We start from the raw sequence: 19,442 nt of genomic DNA, 5'->3' as shown, positions 1-19,442 counted from the left end.
GTACCAATCGAAGTGGGCTGTCTTCAGATGCTGGTGCAGGAAGAAGGGCATTTCCTCCACCACAACCTCTGTGAGCCAGATAGCTGATTTCCTTCTTTATCTGAGAGAGGAAGTGAAGTTAGCTGTTCCCACAATTAAAGGCTACAGGAGCGTGCTTTCTGTAGTCTTCAGGCACAGAGGACTAGATTTGACAAATAATAGAGACCTTCATGATCTCATTAGATCTTTCGAGACTACGAAGGTCATTCAACCTAAAGTACCCTCGTGGAATTTAGATGTGGTGCTTAAGTTCCTGATGTCAGGTCAGTTCGAACCGCTTCATTCAGCTTCACTGAGGAATCTGACGAAGAAAACTATCTTCCTAACCGCTCTGGCGACGGCGAAGAGGGTTAGCGAAATCCAGGTTATCAGCAAGCAGATTGGGTTCTCGGACCATAATGCGGTTTGTTCTTTAAGTCCTACGTTCTTAGCAAAGAACGAGAATCCTTCCAACCCTTGGCCGAGGACGTTTGAAATCAAAGGGTTGTCAGAAATAGTGGGAAATGAATGTGAGAGGGTCCTGTGTCCTGTCAGGGCTCTAAAATTCTATCTGCAGAGAACTAAAGCCTGCAGAGGCTCTTCTGACAATTTGTGGTGCTCAGTGAAAAAACCTGATCTTCCTATGTCGAAGAACGCACTGGCGTTCTTCCTAAGAAGTACGATTAAAGAAGCTCATGATAAGTGCAGTGATAGTGATATGAAGCTTCTAAAAGTGAAAGCCCACGAGGTGAGAGCTATCGCTACCTCGGTAGCTTTTCACAAAAATATGGCGCTCAAGGACATTTTGAATGCCACATTTTGGAGAAGCAATTCGGTGTTCGCTTCACACTACCTGCGGGAGGTGAAAGTGACATACGAAAATTGCTTCTCCCTCGGACCATACGTTGCTGCAGACACTGTTTTGGGGGCAGGAGGTAACACTCATCCTATCCTTTAGGGATTAGGTGGGTTTTTAACTTGTGTTTTATGGTTGTGGGGTGACCGCCTGGGGCGGATCTCCCTTCCATTAGCTTAGTTTAAGTGGGATACCTTTGGTAAGCTAAGCCAGGTGGTTGTATTTTTACCTCGTTGCCCTCATCGGTATGGTTCATGGTCTAGTCACGTCGTGGTCTCGCCCCTGTTGACAGATCATCTGGAGTGCACCAGCTATATAGGTCTCTACCTTGCTGGCAACTCTAGTAGCACAAGCAGACTTACGTGACAGTAATCACGAAGCCAGCTATGCTAACAGGTAAGGAACCAAGATATCAATTATCTGCATATATGTGTTTCCTAAATCTTCTATTCTGTCTCTCCCACCACCAAAGGTGGGATTCAGCTATATATATATCTGACAGGTAAGTTTCATGAACAAAATGATATTGTAATGATACAATTAAGTTTGTTCATACTTACCTGGCAGATATATATATAGCTGTAATTTCCGACGACCGACAGAATTTAAAACTTACGACACACGTAGTGGGAGTCAGGTGGTTAGTACCCATTCCCGCCGCTGGGAGGCGGGTATCAGGAACCATTCCCATTTTCTATTCATAATTTTTATTTCCACTGTCTCCTGAGGGGAGGTGGGTGGGTACTTAATTATATATATCTGCCAGGTAAGTATGAACAAACTTAATTGTATCATTACAATATCATGTTTTCATTGAAAAAGAGATGTTTTCAGGTTTCAATGAGCTGAAAAAGGCAATAGACGTCTATGAAGAGCCAAACTTCCAGAAATAGTGTATCCATAGGTCACGAACGATCGAATCGGACCTGAGAAGAGCTCTGAAGAGGAGATTCAAAGATTTTAGGCCTAGCTAGCAAAGTAGTGCAGCAGTCAGCAGTGCGTCCAATATGGGAAACATGCTGTTAATATAGACCTGATTTGGATGATTACTTGTGATTGATTGGGCCGTTTACCAGAGGATTGACATTGGTAGTTTTCCTTACCACCATGAATACAGCAGAGCACGATTTCTGTGTATACTTCAAATCTTCTTTGAATCTTCTCTTCAGAGCTCTTTTCAGGGTCGATTTGATCGTTCGTGACCTATGGATATACAATTTCTGGAAGTTTGACTCTTCGTAGACGTCTATTGCATTTTTCAGCTCGTTGAAACCTGAAAACATCTGGTTTTTGGCAAAAACTGATGTATTATTACCCGGTTCAGACAAGATTCAAAGAAGATTAAATTTTGAAGTACACCGATAGATTAGTTTAGTTTTATTTTTCATGTATTTAGTCAAAATCTAAGTATGTTTAAGTATTACTGTAATTTTTTTATATTTTCATTTACTGTCAAAATGTTTTGGTGCTTTGGTGAAGACAGTATGGTGCTTCACTTTGGCATTTTGAATTGAACATGGTCAATGAAACAATTCAGTTTGACTATTATTACTACTGTTGCTGATCTTCTAGTGCCGTAACTATAGCTATTAGCAACAGTGTACAGCAACTGCTGTATGATTAGCAAACTAGTAAAGGATACGGCTAACTGCCGTGCCTACAGCAAGTCAAGATCGCAATACAGCACCACTGACAGAATCTGATGTGCCCCCACCACACTTATGTTATTTGTACAGCAGAAAGTCTGAAATTGACGCGTGCGCAATTCACAGCCATACCAATATCTATTGTGATCAGTATACGGCTGCTGTACCAATATCTTGTGCCTTTTTAAATCCAAGATGGTGTGGTATCGTCGCGTGCACAATCCGGGCATACACTTGCGTAAATGCCTATTTTTTTTTTATTAATATAGATAAGTCTCATACAGTGTAATATATATTACATACAGTGTAAAGTATATTATGTATGTAATGTAAGTTTTATAAAATATAATGGTGTTTTGAGTAAAAATTTTGGAATTTGGATCTTTATTTCAGGTCTGTATTACGACGTCATGACATCTTGACTGTCGTACCAATTCGAGATGAATTGTCATTACAACCCACTTCTCTTGGCCAGAAAGGTGGTTGACTTTCATTTATTTATGTACAAAATACAATCTAATTCTCACATAAATCTTTATTTTGTTCATGAAACTTACCTGTCAGATATATATATAGCTGTATTCTGTGAAGTCCGACAGAATTTCTAAAAACTTACGACACACGTAGTGGGAGTAGGGTGGTTAGTACCCATTCCTGCCGCTGGGAGGCGGGTATCAGGAACCATTCCCATTTTCTATCAGATTTCTTCTGTCGCCGGTGTTGTAAACAACTGTTTACATCACCTCAGCCTCAGGATTTTGGAAAACTGTTCTTGCTTAAGTATCCTCTTGACTTTTTGGGTTTTTTGATATTGGATCGATAGCTAGACATACGTGACTTTGGATTGTTTAGATTTTGGCTTGGTTTTTTCCTTGAATAAGATGTCTGGGTCTAGTTTGGCTAGCGCCAGGGTGTGCATGAAGGATGAATGTAAGGTGAGGCTACCAAAGGCTTTGGTTGATCCTCACACAGTATGTAAAGGTTGTAGGGGACAAGTTTGTATGTATGATTTTCGCTGCACTGAATGCGAAAGTTTGACTGATGTGCAATGGAAGACGTATGAATCCTACGTTAATAAATTAGAGCGTGACAGGATCAGGAGGTCTTCCTACCAGGAGTAAATCGGGTAGCAGACAGGGTATTAATGTATCCCCTTCTAACCCTCCTGTAGAGTTTGTAACTCCTAACCCCGTAGTGTTGCCTTCGGGCCCTCAAGTGGTGTCTGCGGAGGGTAATGCCCTTTCGCTTATTTTGGATTCTTTGAAAACGCTCGAATCCAAAGTGCTTGCCCTTGAAAATAGGCAAAGTGCTAAGTGCAGTGATAGTGCCCCTAGTGAAGTGGAGGGGGCGTCAGATCGGCCCTATAGCGCCTCTGGGCTGGGACCTCTGCCGGACTCCCAGGACTCAGGGAGAGGGCATGTCGAAGGCTGAAGGAGGGTTACGGGGATCCCCCACCGATCTGACGTCCCTTCAGCAGCTCCTGTAGACGCTTCCCAGGCTGCTAAGGAGCGTGCTCGAGCATGCCTCCTTAAGGATTGTTTTTCGTCCTCCGACGCGTCCTCCCCGCGCAAGGGGTGGGAATCTCGTCCGGATTCGCGGCCTCTGAAGAGGACCTTTCAAGATCAAGACGCTTCACGTCATGCTTTGTCTGATTGGCGTCTTCTCCGGAAAGAGTAGCTTTTCCGCCCCAGAAGAAGACTAGGAACGTCATCTGACGATGACGCCTTCGAGCGCCCCAGTCGCTCTAGAGCCAGGGCTTTTCCTGTGAGAAGGAAGAAGGTGTCCCCTCGCCCCTCGCCTTCTCACAGGCACAGCTCTTCTCCTCGCAAGGAGATTTCTCAGACTGAAGTTATACTCGCTATGCAACGTCAACTGGATGCTTTGCTTAGGCAGAGGGAGACGGTTCCTCGTCGCAGGAAGGATGACAGACTGCCGGTCAAAAGGACCAGACAGTCTCCTCCGCCTTCTCGTTCTTCCCCGTCTCCGGTTGTTTCGCCCTCTAGACTTCGTTCTTCTTTGGAGAGAGAGAGGTCTCATCGCGCTCCCCTCTCTTCTCGGCGAGAGGATGATCGGCATTCCGATCTCGACGCTTTTGTGGACGACGAAGTAGAGCCTGTTGGACGGACTTCAGTACGTTTGGATCCTCGTAGTAAGGAAAAAGCGTCTTCCTTTTCTGCTCCTCGTAGACCTGCTCGTGTCGACGATCAACGTGACGCTCGTCAGTTTGCAGTTCCGGTATCTTCGCGGGACGTTCGTAAGGACGCTTCGCGTGACGTTCGGAGGGACGCTCGCATGGACGCTAGGATGGACGCTCCGCTGGACGCTTGTAGAGGAGTTCGTAAAAGCGCTTTGGATGCGAACGTGGAAGTTCGCTCTCACTCGGACGCTTTTCCTGAGTCTCTTGCTGACGCTTCACGTCTACGTGCAACATCACGTTCACCTCAAGCTTTAGTTGACCCTGTGACTGTGAAGGATTCTGGTTCGGATCCGCTCCCCACTTCTTCTCGACATCGCTCAGATATGAGACTCGGAGCGAAGGGTCTTTTGCCTCTTCCTTCGGGGTTTCACTCTGGTAAGGAAGAAGGAGAGTTAAGCTGCTCTTCGGAAGAGGTTGAAGGAGATCAACCTTCGACGTCTGCTTCTTCGGACTACCAAGTCTTAGCTCGGCTTCTCCGTGATTCGTTCGGGGATACCTTCCTTCCTTCTGCTCCGCCTTCTCCCTCGCAGTTTTCTTCGTCGAAAGCAAGCAAAGCACCTGGTTTTGTTAAGATGAAGACTTCGCTATCGACCAAGAGGGCTTTCCGTAAGGTTAATACCTGGATGGAATCTAGGAAGGCACAAGGAAGGACCACTTTCGCCCTGCCTCCGTCTAGGCTTAGCGGTAAGGCAGGGATGTGGTACGAAACTGGTGAGGAGTTGGGACTGAAAGTTCCTACTTCGGCGCATGGAGATTTCGCCAGTGTTGTGGATGCCTCTAGGAGATCTCTCTTAGCTTCAGCGAAGGTTTCGTGGACGACTTCTGAACTGGATCATCTTTTGAAGGGCCTTTTCAGGTCCTTGGGAGTATTCAACTTCTTAGACTGGTGTCTGGGAGTGTTAGACAACCAGTCTCGTAAGCCAGATTCGATTAGCCTCGGGGAGCTGTCCAGTGTGTTGTCATGCATGGACAAGGCCGTCAGGGATGGCTCGGAGGAGTTAGCCTCTCATTTTTCAGCAGGCGTTTTAAAGAAGAGATCGCTTTATTGCAATTTTGCTGCTAAGTCTGTCCCTCCCGCACAGAGGGCAGAGCTTTTGTATGCGCCTTTTTCGAGCCATCTCTTCCTCCAGGCTATGGTGAAGGATCTGGCAGTAAGCCTTCAAGAGAAAGCCACTCAAGACCTTTTGGCTCAGTCGTCGCGACGTCCTACTGGCCCTTCCACGTCTTCAGGAGCCCAATCTAGTAGAAAGTAGAAGCCCTTTTTTGGAGGAACTTCAGCTAGATCTTCACCCCGAGGAAGAAGTCTTCCTAGAGGTAGAGCCCCGGCTAAGTCTAGGGGCAAGAAGTGAGAGATCCGTCCTTCAGTCACCGGTAGGAGCCAGGCTGCAGTTGTTTGGAGAAGCCTGGAGAGAGAGAGAGGCGGACACCTGGTCTCTCAACATCATAGAGAAGGGGTACAAAATCCCTTTCGTAAAGCCACCCCCGCTGACTTCCACTCCCAGGGACTTGTCCCCGTCGTATCCTCGAGAAAAGCGGAAGATACTCTTCGACCTGCTCGAGCAGATGCTCAAGAAGCGAGCAGTGGAACAGGTCTTAGACCTGGCAACGCCAGGATTTTACAACAGATTGTTTCTAGTTCCGAAACAGTCGGGAGGGTGGCGGCTGGTCTTGGACATAAGTTGTCTGAACCTCTTTATAGAGAAGCAGAGGTTCAAGATGGAGACACCTCAGTCAGTTCTGGGGGCCTTAAGACCTGGAGATTGGATGGTATCACTCGACCTTCAGGACGCCTACTTTCACGTCCCGATACATCCCCAATCTATGAAGTACCTTCGGTTCGTCCTGAAAGGAAGGTCTTTCTTTCAGTTCAAGGCTCTTTTTCTGTTTTCGGACTGAAGTACGGCCCCATTTGTGTTCACCATCTTAATGAAGAATGTGGCGAGGTGGCTCCATCTTTCCAACATCAGGATCTCGCTCTATCTGGACGACTGGCTCATACGAGCCTCTTCGCAGACCCGGTGCCTGAAGGACCTGCAAACGACTCTGTCTTTAGCTGCGTCCCTGGGACTTCTGGTGAACTTCGAAAAGTCACATCTGACCCCAACACAGTCCATCGTGTATCTGGGGATTCAGATGGATTCAGTTGCTTTTCGGGCTTTTCCGTCCCAGGAACGTCAGCAACAAGGCATAGAAAAAGTGTCAGCCTTTCTAGGGAAGGATTCGTGCTCGGTGAGGGAATGGATGAGTCTGCTGGGGACCATTTCCTCGCTGGAGAAGTTTGTTTCCCTGGGGAGGCTACACCTTCGACCTCTTCAGTTCTTCCTGTCGGACAGCTGGACAGAGGAGGACAACCTCGAAATGATTTTGACCATCTCAGAAGAGGTAAAGAGCCATCTAAGATGGTGGCTCGATCCATTGAAGCTGTCAGAGGGCATGTCCCTCAAGCTTCGGAACCCCGACCTAGTGTTGTTCTCCGACGCGTCATCCACGGGGTGGGGAGCAACACTAGGGGGGGAGGAAGTGTCAGATACCTGGAGAGGGGAACAGGTAGCCTGGCATATCAACTTCAAAGAGCTGGCAGCGGTTCAGTTAGCGCTCCGGTTCTTTCAAGACAAAGTCTCCCGTCGCTCTAGCGAAAGAGATTCTGCTTTGGGCGAAGGAGAGAGAAATCACGATCTTGACAAGGTTCATTGCCGGAGTCGAGAACGTCCGTGCGGATCTCCTCAGTCGACAAGGACAGTTGCTGCCGACAGAGTGGACCCTCCATCAGAACGTATGCCAGGAGATGTGGGGTCTTTGGGGATGTCCTTTGGTGGACGTTTTTACAACCTCAAGAACGACGAGACTTCCTCTTTACTGCTCCCCGGTTCTCGATCCGGGAGCAGTAGCAGTAGACATCCTTTTATGGGATTGGACGGGCCTAGATCTCTACGCATTTCCCCCCTTCAAGATCCTGGGGGAAGTGATGAGAAAGTTTGCAGCTTCGGAAGGGACGAGGTTAACGTTAATCGCCCCCTTTTGGCCCGCAGCGGACTGGTTCACAGAGGTGATGTCATTCCTGGTAGATTTTCCGAGATCTCTTCCTCTAGAAGAGATCTACTCAAACAGCCCCACTTCGAGAGGTACCACAAAAACCTCTCCGCTCTGAGTCTGACTGCGTTCAGACTATCCAGAAGCTGGCCAGAGCGAGAGGTTTTTCGAGACCGGTGGCTAAAGCTATCGCCACCGCGAGGAGACCATCATCAATCGCGGTTTACCAATCGAAGTGGACAGCTTTTAGGAGCTGGTGTAAGAAGAAAGGAGTTTCCTCTACCTTGACCTCTGTGAGCCAGATCGCCGACTTCCTACTTTATCTCAGATTTGAAGCTTGCAGTGTCGACCATTATGGGCTACAGAAGTGTTTTATCTGTGGTTTTTTGTCATAGAGGTCTAGACCTAGCCAATAACAAAGATCTCCATGATCTTTTGAGATCTTTTGAGACCACCAAGGTACCTCTTCCTAAGTTGCCTTCTTGGAACTTAGACGTGGTCCTAAAGTTTTTAATGTCAAGTCGCTTTGAACCTCTTCACACTGCGTCTTTGCGAGACTTGACGAAGAAGACTGTATTCCTAACTGCTCTGGCAACGGCGAAGAGAGTTAGCGAGATAAAAGCTATTAGTAAGCACATCGGCTTCAAAGGGCATAATGCGGTCTGCTCTTTGGGAATGACGTTTCTGGCTAAGAATGAGAACCCCTCCAACCCTTGGCCTAAGGAGTTTGAGATCAAGGGTATGGCGGAGATCATTGGTCAAGAGCCAGAAAGAGTCCTGTGTCCTGTCAGGGCTCTAAGAGAATACCTTCGGAGAACAAGGAATTGTAGAGGTTCTGCGGAGAACTTATGGTGTTCGGTTAAGAGACCAGATATGCCCATGTCCAAGAATGCACTGGCATTCTTTTTAAGGAACACCATAAAGGAGGCGCACTCTTCTTGCAAGGACAGTGATTTTGGACTGTTGAGAGTGAACGCTCACGAAGTGAGGGCTATTTCGACCTCGATAGCCTTCCAGAAAAATATGGCCCTCAAAGATATTTTGAGTGCCACGTTTTGGAGGAGTAACTCTGTGTTCGCCTCGCACTACCTACGGGAGGTGAGAACGACGTACGAAAACTGTTACTCTCTTGGGCCATACGTCGCCGCAGACACTATTTTGGGGGCAGGAGGTAGCACTCATCCTTTCCCATAGAAAAGGGTAGGTGAGTTTTTTAATCTTTGTTATGTTTATGGTTGTAGGGTCGGCCGCCGAATGCGGACTTCCCTTCTATTAGCCTTTTTATGTGGGAGTATGTGTTAGGCTAACTTAGGTGGTGGTTTTGCCTCGTTGCCCTCGGAAGTATGGTCATGGTCTAGTCACATTGTGGTCACGTCCCCGTTGACAGATCATCTAGAGCGCACCAACTACACAGGTCACTACCTTGTTGGTAACTCTAGTGAAGCAGATGCAGGCTTGGGTGACAGTAATCACGAAGTCAGCTATGCTAACAGGTAAGGAACCAAGATGTCAATCATCTACATGTATATGTTTCCTAAAATCCTTTTCTGTCTCTCCTACCGCCAAAGGTGGGATTCAGCTATATATATATCTGACAGGTAAGTTTCATGAACAAAATGATATTGTTAAGATACAATAAAGTTTGTTCATACTTAACTGGCAGATATATATATTTTAAGTACCCACCCACCTCCCCTCAGGAGACAGTGGAGATAGAAATCTGATAGAAAATGGGAATGGTTCCTGATACCCGCCTCCCAGCGGCGGGAATGGGTACTAACCACCCTACTCCCACTACGTGTGTCGTAAGTTTTTAGAAATTCTGTCGGACTTCAGAGAATACAGCTATATATATATCTGCCAGGTAAGTATGAACAAACTTTATTGTATCTTAACAATATCATTTTGTTCCGACACGGCATACAAACCTTCGGTCCTTTTACAATAGGAAGGTTACTAGCGGCAGCTGGATAGGTTGTAAGCTTTTGAACAAGGGGTTCGGTAGTTAACTGCTTGTCCGACAGGCGCGCGCGCGTGACTGGGAGGTAAACAATCTCTTTTGCTTTCGGCCTCACAGCGAGTGGACGTGTGTGTTCTACGCTCTCTGCCCGCTTCTTCGTCGTTTGCTTTCCTTGTTTGTATGGTTGTGTTTCTCTCTTTCTGTGAAGATTATTGTAAGTACAATAATTTCTCTTGTAATTATTCATTTATTCAAGTGAATTATTTGATCGATCATGGATTCTCCGTGCCCTGCTACCATCCGGCGATTGTACCCGGGAACTGAGGGGCGTAAATGCGGAAAATTCCGCTCCTTCCCTGAAATCAATCCTCATGTGCTATGTGCTCGGTGTCGGGGGCGTGAGTGTACCCGCGCCGAGCCTTGTGATGTATGTGTGTCTTGGTCGGATGCGCAGTGGGGCATGTACGAGGGTAGGAAGAAGCGAAGGCCGACAAAGGAGTCGTCGGAGAGCTCTCCCGCGACTCCTTTGGTTACGGACACTTCATCTTCTTTCCTGCCCCCGGCTCAGCTCCCACGTTTGGCGCCTTCCCCTGCGGGGGTGGTTTCCAGGTCCTTCTCCTCACCCGATCTGTCGAGTGTGGAGGAGGGCGCTAGGTACCCTGACGTAGAGTTGTATTCTGGGTCCTCTATCCGTTCGTCTACACCGCGCAGACGGGTAGAGGCTCCTGCTAACCACCCGACCTTTGCTTCCTCAGGTGCTGTTGCTGCGAGGGACGACCTTGGACAGGTGTGGGCATCGTTGGGCTTGCAGGGCGTGCCGAGTGTCCAGGGGCTGCTCTACCATCTAGCTGGCTCGGTTGCGGTCACGCATGCCACGGTGACCACCACTACCACGACCTTGTCGACCCCTGGCTATGCTTCACCTCCTCATCTGGTGTATTCCCCGCATGCGGTGTCTGAAACACCAACTTCATCGGTGCAGGGGCCGATCGCCGTACCACGGGGGAGTGTGATGCCACCGCCGCCTGGGTTTGCTGTGCTGCCTCGACCAGACTTCGTGTGCCTGAAGAGCTCTCCCCTGGACCTCCCGCCAGTACCAAGGGTGTCGGTGTCGCTGGTCCATCCTCCTGGCTTGACTGTACCTCCTGCCGTACCAGCCGTACCTGCCCAGCTGCTGACGAGTGATGTGATGTTGCCGACCACTGCTGCCGTTCCTGTACCCGTTCTTGCCGTCTCTGTTCCTGCTGTTCCTGTGATGCCTGCACCTGCTGATGTCGTTCCTGTTCGTGGCAACCGCATGCTCCCGATGTCGGTCTGTCTGGACAGGTGCATCCAGGCCCTGTTGCTTCGGCAACAGCAGCCCCGGCTCCGCTCTGGATGGCTGACTTGACATCGGTCCTGAGGAAGCTGACGAAGAAGAAGAGGAAGAGGAGGAAGGTGTCTTCTTCGTCGTCGTTGTCGTCTGCCGCCTCTCCCCCTTCATCTTCTAAGGCTTCACAGCCTAAGAAGAAGAAGGTTGCCTCCTCCCCCCCTAAGAAGTCTCCTTCAGGAGCTTCTAAGGGCCCGTCTCGCTCCGGTGAGACGGAGGGTTCTTCCGCTGGTCATCCTGCTCCCTCGGGAGCAGGGCCTGTCTCTTCTTCCGCAAGGAAGAAGACTACGGGGACCAGAGGGGTGTCGGCTAACACCGGCACTTCCTCGCCTGGTGTCAGTGGTTTCTGCCACTGCATCAGGTTTCCGTCTCGGCCTCTCGTTCGCGGGAGGTACCGAGTGTACGGTCGCCTACCAGCGATCGTGCAGCCAGGAACCAGACCTCTGAGCCCGCTCAGCGTCAGGTTCACGGCACGGAGCGGAAGACTGGTGACAGCCGCTCACGCGACTCTCACCAGACCAGCTCTCGCGGCGACCAGCTGGCTACCCGGGCTGACGTGACGGTCCACGACTGGCCACGGGCTGAGGCTGGGAAGAGGTTCCCCCGTTCGCCGGTGCCAGCCACGGCTGGCACCAGCGACGTGACGTGCCGTGAGGACAAGCACCGGTCTCACCGTGACAGTGGAGCCTGCAGGTCGCCTGACCGTCGCTCTCACAGAGAGCGTTCGGGTACGGCAACCAGCACCAGCTCTTCTGACACTCGAGATCGGTTCCGCTGTGCTCAGTCCAGCCGTTCTCCACAGCGAGACGGTTCGACCAGGCCTGCAGCTCGATCGCCACCGCGGGTTGACGATCGCCTGCAGCCCTCCAAGCCTGCTGGTTCTGCCACGAGCGAGGGGGGCGGGGGGAGCGTCAGGTCTGCCCTCTCCCGGTGCCTTTCAAACCTCCTCAGGCTACACCGGGAGGAGCGAGGTATTGAGGAGTGATCATGAGGGGTGCGCCCCTCATGATCCCACCACGACGCCCTAAGTGCCAGGCACGGTTCTAGGACCGGCCAGGACGTATGCGCAAGTGGCTGGAGGAGACCGAGAGGGGTCTGTCGCTGTTCCCCCCCTCGAGGGGGGAGGGTCTCGGGAGCTGCTCCTGTTCGAGGGACTGGACGGTCCTACTCCTCAGGATGCAGTCACTCCGGAGATCCAGAGGAACTTTGCCGAGGTAATTGCGCTGATTTGTCAGCACAACGACCTCGGGTAAGGATCGCCACTCCCACCTTCCGAGCCCACGTCCCGGCTCGAGTCGTTCTGGGGCCTGAAGAGGGAACCCAGACCGACGGTGGGATTGCCGCGATCGGAGCTCGCCGACTCGGTTCTGGACCAGGTTGAGTATCTTGTCTCCGGGCAAGACGGCTCTCTCAAGTCCGGCAGGTCGAGCAAGTACTTCCGCCTCCTCTACTGCGACAGCGGCGTTTCTACGTGCCGTCTGAAGACCCGATGCCGCCCAAACAGGTGAACCCGGAGTTAGCCAGGCTAACACCGGTGGTGTCTCTGCAGCAGCTCCTGTCAGAGAACCTATGGTTCTTGCAGCAAGAGGCACTTGGCCTGGAATCCACTGCCATGGCAGCTTTCCAGGCCGTCTCCTGGATAGATCTGTGGTCCCTCACAGTGTCTAAGGTCGACAGGCCAACTTCCGGGGGAATTCTCTCCCGAAGAACGGACTCGGCCTTCAGGAGGCTTTGCCAGTCTGGGGGAAGAGCCATCTCCTTCCTAGCCCACCAGACGGTAAACCTGTGGGCCAACCTGGTACTCCGACGTAGAGACGCTGTCCTTACTCGAGTATCCAGGGCGGCTGGGCGTGAGGCGGCATTAGGGCTTCGTAATGGACCTTTACGGAGTTCCTCATCTCTCTTCCCAGGAGAGATGGTGGACGCTGCGGTGGACAGAACGGGGGCGCACTGATGACAGGTGAACCGTCTGGTACACCAGGCAGTTTCGAAGGCTTCTGGGCAGCCTCGAACTGCGGCCAAGCCAAAGAGCTCGGCTAGCGCTTCCACGGTGGCTAAGACGGTAGTCGCGTCAAAGCCCCGTGGAAAGACTCTGTCTTCTTCGTCTTCTGCAAAGGGGGGCCGTAACCACAGCCCTCCTCTCAGCCTTCCTTCTCGCGAGGTCTGGGAAGAAGTCAATGGGGGGGAAGAAGGAAGAAAGGGGGGAAACGCTAGGGACGGCGTTCCCCCTCACCTGCTGCCGGAAGTGGGGGGGTGCCTGGCCAGCCATTGGGCAACTTGGCATCGCTACGGCGCCGAGACCTGGATAGTAGATGTCCTTCGGGATGGATATCTATTACCCTTCGAATCTCGGCCACCCCTCACCTCCAACCCGGTCCAACAGCAATCATACGTTCCAGGCTCTTCGAAGGACGTAGCATTAAGACAGGAGATCAAGACCATGCTGAGCAAACGAGCTGTAGAGATCGTCACGGATCAGTCACCGGGCTTCTACAGTCGACTTTTCCTGGTGGAGAAGTCTACGGGGGGCTGGTGCCCGGTGATAGATCTCTCTCTCCTGAACCGGTTCGTTCGCCAGACCCGGTTCATGATGGAGACGGCACGCTCCGTGCTCGACTCCATCAGGGAGAACGATTTCATGCTTTCAGTGGACCTGAAGGATGCGTATTTCCAAATACCCATCCATCAGTCCTCCAGAAAGTACCTCTGCTTCATCCTCGACGGGACGGTGTACCAATTCAGGGCACTTTGTTTCGGTCTCTCAACCGCCCCAAAGGTGTTCACGCGAGTGTTCACTCTGGTGTCTGCTTGGGCCCATTCGCACGGGATACGTCTGATGAGGTATCTCGACGATTGGCTAGTCCTGGCGAGCTCCCGCTCGCAGTTGCTACAGGACAGGGATCGGCTACTCGAGTTCTGTCGCGATCTGGGGATCGTTGTGAACTTCGAGAAGTCCGATCTCGAACCCAAGCAGAGGATGAAGTACCTGGGTATGCTGATCGACACGGTAGCAGGGCGAGTCTTCCCCGCAGACTCGCGGATCAGCAGATTCAGGGAGGCAGCCAACCAGTTCCTGTCTCGGCAGGAACAGGCAGCCCAGCGATGGAAAGTCGTGATTGGACACCTGTCGTCACTCGAGAAGTTAGTCCCTCATGGGCGTCTTCACCTGCGGAGAAGTTGGTCACAGGCAACGGCTCCCCCGAGCTTTCCAGTGTCGCTGACACCGGAGGTAAGGTAGGACCTAGCCTGGTGGCTGGACGACAGGAACCTCTTAAAGGGAGTGCCTCTACGCACTCCTCCCCCGGAGATGCAGCTGTTCTCAGACGCATCGACCGAGGGGTGGGGCGCACACCTGGAGGAGTTGCTGACTTCAGGAGTGTGGGACGAGCACGACAAGCACCTTCACATCAATGTACTGGAACTCAAGGCAGCGTTTCTCGTGCTCCAAGAGTTTCAGGACCGCTTGATGGGACACTCAGTGGTGTTAATATGCGACAACACCACGGTGGTGGCTTACGTCAACAAACAGGGGGCCCTAGTGTCTCTCCCGTTGTACCAGTTGACTCGGCAGGTGCACGAGTGGGCCGAGGCTCACTCAATAGAGCTGTCGGCACGCTACATTCCAGGGAAGAGGAATGTAGTAGCAGACAAGCTCAGCCGTCGGGATCAGGTGATAGGGACTGAATGGTCTCTACACCAGGACGTGGCGGAAAGGCTCTTCGACCTGTGGGGGCGACCAGTCGTGGATCTTTTCGCCACCTGGCACAACAGAAAACTTCAGGTTTTCTTTTCAGCCGTGCTGGACCCATGGGCAGCTGCAGAGGACGCTCTTCAACATCCGTGGGACAACCTCTTCGCTTACGCCTTTCCCCCGTTCAGCCTGATTCGCAAGGTGATCAGTCGAGCACTGGTCACCCCGAATCTCAGGATGATCCTGGTGGCCCCAGGCCATTTGGTATCCGGACCTGCTGGCTCTTCTCGCAGGAGAACCGAGAGAGATTCCCCCTTGGCACAACCTTCTCGTCCAGCCACACGTAGAGCGGTACCACCAAACAGTCCAGTCCCTTCGTCTTCACGACTGGCTGTTATCCACCATCTCTTGCAAACGAGAGGCTTTTCTCGTAGCGCAGCAACAGAGATGGCTGGAAACGTCCGTCAGTCCTCTGCAGCTGTGTACCAGGGAAAGTGGGCCGTCTTCTGTGGTTGGTGTCGTAGACGGGGTATATCTCCTCTCAGAGCCACTCTTCAGCAGGTAGCGGATTTCCTCGTTTTTCTTCGCCGAGAGAAGCTCCTCTCAGTCCCCACAGTCAAAGGATATAGAGCCGCCCTGGCACTAGTCCTGAAACTGAGGGGATTGGATATCTTGAACTCGTTCGAGATCTCCTTGCTCATGAGGAGCTTCGAAAGGTCTTGCCCACCCAGGGAACTCAGGCCCCCTGCGTGGGATGTGACTCTCGTCCTTAGGAGTTTGACTCGAAGACCCTTCGAGCCACTCCGAGAGTTGTCAGACAGGGATCTGACCCTCAAGACCCTCTTCTTGCTGGCCCTGGCATCGGCGAAGAGAGTAGGGGAACTTCATGGTCTTTCCTTCGATGTACGACACTCCAGGGGATGGGGATCTGTGACGCTCGATTTTGTCCCGAACTTCGTTGCGAAGACTCAGAAACCTTCGGTCCCTGACGACAGGTTCGAGTCTTTCACGATTCCCTCCCTAATGGACTTCACCGATAATGATGCGATTGAGATGCTGCTTTGTCCTGTGAGGGCGCTACGGCGCTATCTGAAGAGAACTCGGCACCTCAGGCCTGAGTGTCGACGCCTCTTCGTTAGCACCGGGGTAACCAAGAAAGAAGTATCCAAGAACACTCTTTCGTTCTGGCTGCGTGAGGTCATCACGAAGTCAGAAGTATTGGCCCCTCGTTGGCGTTTCGTAAGAACTTCTCCGTGGCGCAGGTCCTGAAGGCAGGTGTCTGGGCTAACCAGACTACCTTCACCTCTTTCTACCTTCGGGATATTGCCCACAGGTCCTTGGATACCTTTTCCTTGGGACCCGTGGTGGCTGCTCAACAAGTTGTGTAGCTAACCCAGACCCTCGCAGGCTGAACAGCATCGAGTCCTGGTGTGACTGTGCGGATGGATGTGAGAATGAGTGAGTGACTGGCTTCTCTTCCCATCTTTTCCTCCTCCTCTATCTGTGGGCAGAGGGTCACGGTCGTCACTACGCTGGATGAGGACGAGATGCAGGTGAGCTAAATGACAGAGCCCCATTCTATCCCTTTCACTAGGGATAGAAGCAGAATATCCACCACTTCCTCCTACAAGGGGGGGGAGTGGATGCCAACAAGAGACAAACCCATGACTTTATATTTGCTCCTGTACAGGAACAAGTTCTTACATTGCTGGTACAAAGAGACACGCTTGCCTCTCTCTTAGTACTTGGTCCAGAGGTCTGACCATTGATACTGCGGTGTACACCCCGATCAATCGGACAGAGGCTTGGATCCCTCCCTCGCTCTTACGACCAGGGAGGCATTCCAAGGTTGGACGAACACCAGTCTGTTCACAAAAGACTCAGATTCCTCCCACCAAGAAGTGAGTCTTCCTATTGTAAAAGGACCGAAGGTTTGTATGCCGTGTCGGAACAAATGACAATTTGTCCAAAATTGCATTTTTCCTAACTATACAAACCTGAGGTCCTTTTACACATAGTCCCACCTCATGCCACCCCTCACTCTGCAGTTTTTTGCTTGGGCCAAAAGCAAAAGTGATTGTTTACCTCCCAGGGACAAGCAGTTAACTACCGAACCCCTTGTTCGAAAACTTACGACCTATCCAGCTGCCGCTAGTAACCTTCCTATTGTAAAAGGACCTCAGGTTTGTATAGTTAGGAAAAATGCAATTTTGGACAAATTGTCATATTCCTAAGGCAGGAACTCTCCCCTTTTCTTCTCCGAAGTCCGCTCAACGTAGAGACAACACGGCCGTCCACACCGGAAGACGACTAGACCAATATCCAACCAACACTCGAACAACTCTTTTTTTTGATTGATACTTCGTCGGTTCCTTTTTCTCGTATCTCACGGAAGATCTCTGCTGCTGCTGATCTCTCATGATAATCTGATCTGTGGCTCTTACTAACTGGTGATCTCTCTCTTTTACGATCTCTTCCTCTTACGATCACTGCTCTCCAAAGTTCGTTCGTCGTATTTATACGGCACTCTGGGGGCGGAGCCTACGGCGAACGTCACCGACTCCAGGGATTTCTAGAACTTCTTAGATGAATCTAGACGAGGTATTGCATCAGAAATTGCGGCGTTTCTCACGTCCCGACGAGATCCACAACACTCCTGCCGATTCCAGAAAAACCGCGAAGACAGGCGCCTCCAACACAGGCGCGAAAGCCTCCTTACTGCCGAACTTCTTGAAATTGCATTCTCCTTTCCTTTAACTTCTTTTGCTATGAAGCAATTACCATCACAGTTCTTACGCCCGCCACCTAGCGGTGGGTAAGGTAGATCACCTGACCTACCTGTCGCGTATGCCGCGAGTTTTGAATTCTGTCGTGACGTCAGAGACGTAAGCTAAGTATATATCTGCCAGGTAAGTATGTACAAAACTTTATTGTATACTAACAATATAATTTTTATAAAAATATCGTATTTAGTCATGACAATAAGTTTAAAATACAGTAATTAGTGAATATTGCTCTATTAAAAAATTTGCAAATTAGTGAAATTTCCCCCATGGACAAGTGAATAATGTGTTCCAGAAAAATCCACAACAAAATAAATGTGGAAAATGTGACACATCAAAACAAGGGGCCACTGTAACAACCAAGATGTGGTGAAAGAAGAACCTTCCCCTAAAATCTTAGGAAAATGTTTACCATTTGTTTTCCCCTCTGCCATAAAGTCAGTCATAATACATCCCTGAAGTACCATGGCCAGGTAGGATAATATGTGAGCCTATAGCCCTAGGTTAGGTTACACGAAGGTTATGTTAGAATATGGAAGGTTATGTTAGAATATGCCTTTCTCATTACAGTGCATACATTTTTCCGATTTCAATCTTTTACAGTATTAAACACATAACATTGTGAAATCCCTTTCCTAATGGTTAGTATTTAAGGGTGTTTAGGAATTAAGCCTTTTTAGAAATGGAGGAATTTTAAATTCTGGATAGTATCTCCTCTTGCTGTAGAAATTTCCATTGTGTTTTTAGCGTCTTTTATACATAGTTCACTGACCATTTTTAGTTATCTGAAAGAGAGAGACATGATTGTGCAATCTAGATCGGAATCAAGACACAAAAATGGCAGCGATAAGGAAGGGAACCCTCAAGGTTTTAAAAATTATTAAAATCAGATGTCAGTGTGGGCTCATGCTAATGAAAAAAATTGTACAGCCTTTGTAATAAGGCACCTAGTAGGGAAATACCATGCAAAAAGGTAATTTAAAGAGATTACCATGACAAAGAATTACCATAGATGAGAGTACCAAAAACTCATCGAAGTTATGATGTTACTGTTATTACAACAAGTACTATTAAAATGAAGACAGTAACAGGTAAATCAAATGAAGATGGGCTCAATGCAAATGTCCTTGAAAGACCAGCACTGAGTCTTCTATTGTTTATCAAAGTAATGGAAGCTATAAGATTGCAGAAAAGGAGCTCTGATGACCCATAGGATCCTAATGCTTAAGCAGTGTTATTTTGTACATCCATCCCTATTGTTAACTGCAGAGTAAGAGAGGATTATACAAAATTCTAAATAATGTAATCTGAAAGTGAAATGTAGTGGAAAGTACTCAAAATCACTGTAAGTAAAAGAAATTTAACTAGAAAAGGAAAACAGAAATAAGAAGTATGAGGCTGTTGTTGGAGGTATATAGGGTTATAACCTCTGTAACAGAGTGTGTCAAGAATTGTTCAAGATTGCAAAGTACAAATTATTAGTATTACTAGTTGGGTACTATTCATGAGCTCTGGGGTTCAGTTCCCACTTGCATTTTACCCAAGTGTAAATGAGTACCATCAAATATCTGGGAGTTAGAGGCAGGGCACCCTCCTCCACAAATCCTACATTATTTTATGCATGTCTCTTCAAAACCTCCCCCCAACACCATTTGATAGTATGGAACTTTTTTTTTTTTTTCTTATAAATGTAACTCCAAATATTAATGCTCATAGTGAAACAGCGGACCTATGGAGAGAGATTTGTTCCTTTGGTGGTACAGTATTGAGAGGACAGGAGGAAAAATGGCTGCTGAATGTAGTGAGATTGATAGAAAGCAAGTAAAAACTCTCTCAGCTGTGTCTCATGAAACTTTCAGCCACAGTCCTGCAGTGGCCCGTCTTGTTGGCAC

Source organism: Macrobrachium nipponense, chromosome 8, assembly GCF_015104395.2.
Source record: "Macrobrachium nipponense isolate FS-2020 chromosome 8, ASM1510439v2, whole genome shotgun sequence".
NCBI lineage: Eukaryota > Metazoa > Arthropoda > Malacostraca > Decapoda > Palaemonidae > Macrobrachium > Macrobrachium nipponense.
The sequence above is the reverse complement of the archived record's forward strand: the minus strand, read 5'-3'. Positions refer to the sequence as shown.